Source organism: Chinchilla lanigera, unplaced genomic scaffold (genome assembly GCF_000276665.1).
Source record: "Chinchilla lanigera isolate Chin_1 unplaced genomic scaffold, ChiLan1.0 scaffold00101, whole genome shotgun sequence".
Taxonomy (NCBI): Eukaryota; Metazoa; Chordata; class Mammalia; order Rodentia; family Chinchillidae; genus Chinchilla; species Chinchilla lanigera.
Genome location: NW_004955502.1, coordinates 345945 through 348284, shown reverse-complemented (window position 1 = coordinate 348284; position 2340 = coordinate 345945).

Below are 2340 nucleotides of genomic sequence, written 5' to 3'. Positions count from 1 at the left end.
GAGTGCTGGGATTATAGGCGTGTACCACCACACCCAGCCCAAATTATAATCTTATCAATGGGTTAATCCACTGATGAAATTAGAACACTCATGATCCAATCACATTCCAGAAGCCCCACCTCTGAACACGTGAGACTTTAGAGGGGCACGTTAGACCTAAGTCACAACATGAAGTAAGTGGAACATTAAAACAAATAAATGTAGCTGGACGTGGTAGTGCACACCTATAATCCCAGCACTCGGGAGACTGAGGCAGGGGATCACTGAGAGTTCGAGACCAGCCTGGGCTACAAAGTGAGCTCAAGGCCAGCCTGAACTACATGGAGAGACCCTGTCTCAAAAAGATGAAAGAAAAAAGAAAAGCAGTAATCTGGATCCATCATCTCCAGACCAAAAAAGGACAAATAAATGTAGAAATATTTATAAAGATAACTATGACACCCAGAATGCAGTTCAGGCTGGTCTTGAACTCACTGTGCCCAGGCTAGCCTTGAAATTATGGCTATCCTCCTTCCTCAGCCTCCCAAGTGCTGGGATTACAGGCATGCACCACCATGCCCAGCCATTCTCTCAATTTCTATGAGATCAACTATACATGAGCAAGAGCAACAATGTCTTTTTAAAGTACATTTTTATTAGTCCCTATTAATCTTACAAAATATAGGGTTTCCATGCATATATTTTGAGCATATCCAGCACCCTCTCCCAGCCTTAGAATAGTCATCTTTTTTAGATTCTACCTATTAGGGAGAACGTGCTGTATTTGTCTTTGTGAGTCTGGCTTATTTCCCTTTAACATGATCTCTACTTTCATCCATTTTCCTATAAATGACGTAATTCTGTCCTTCTTCGTGGCTGAAGAATGCACTATTATGTGTGTGCACCACATTTCCCTCATTCATGCTTCTGTCGATGGGCTCTGAGTCTGGTTTCATAACTTGGCTGTTGAGAATTATTCCACAGTAGAAATGAGTATGCATGTGTATTCCTACTGGCTTCCTAATGACTATTCCTAATGACTTCCATTCCTTCATGAATATGCCAAGGAGCAGGATAGTTGGGTCAAGTGGTAGTTTTACTTTCAGATTTTGTTTTGGAGTTGAACCCACGGCCTTCTTACTTAGCTACATACTTGGCCATTTTTCTATTTTTTTTTTTTTAATTTTGAAACAGAATCTTAAGTCACTAAATTGCCCAGGCTGGGGTGAAACTTTTGCTCTTCTTGCTTCAGCCTGCAAGTGTGCTGGGATTGCATGCAAGCACTGTCACTGCCTCAGTCATCCGTCATCAGGGGCTCTAGTTTTAGTGTTCTGAGGCCCTTCCAAGCTGATTTCCTTAGTGCTAATTTACATTCTCACCCGGTTCCTGTTTCTCCACATCCCTTAGCAGCATTTGCTGTTTCTCTATTCTTGATGATGCTTATTGTGAACTGGAATCTGAATGTGGTTTTGATTTGCATTTCCCTAATAGATAAAGACATTGAACACTTTGCATGCAAAGTGCTTACTGGCCATGCACAGTTCTATTTCCTACGATACTGGAGTTGTAGTCTGGAAGTTTCTGCCTGTGCCCATGGCTTTAAGGGTTTTCCCAGTGTTCTCTTCTAGCAATTGCAAAGTTTCGTGCCTTATATTTAGGTCTCCGATTCATTTTGAATTGGTTTTTGTACAGGGTGAAAGAAAGAGGTCCAGTTTGAATCGTCCATGTAAGATTCTATGTATCCAGTTTCCCCAGCACCATTTGTTAAAGAAGCTGTATTTTCTCCACAGTATGTTTTTGGCTTCTTTGTTAAGAATCATATGACTGTAGTTGTGTGGTTTGTTATTTTTGCTATTTGATCCCATTGGGTTTATGGCTGTGCGAGTACCATGCTGTTTTGTTACTATGGCTTTGTATAATTTGAAATCAAGTGTTGTAAGGCCTTTATCTTTGCTCTTTTTGCTTATAATTTGTAGTGGTTGATTGACTATGTCAACTTGAGAAGTTTAGAAGCTTAACTAAACTTGGCTCAGCCATTCTACACCCTAGGGTGTAGAGGAACCACCCTAGGGTGTAAAGGAACCACCCTAGGGTGGATCATCACCTAGATGATATAAAAGGGAAATGAAGGACAGAGGAATGTCCATTCCTTTTGGAGGAGCTCCAGTCCTCACCTTCAGCTTGGACTTCGTCTCCTGGCTTCTACTGCAGGCTCTTCAGCTTTCTCTTTGGATCCTTCACCCTTCCGTCGCACTCATCGGCCTCCTGGTACAGACTTGTACGGAACTCTGCAGTGAACTCCAGACCCTGGACTGATTCCTTCGGTCTTCAGTGTGCAGGTACCCTCTGCATGCTTCCTCA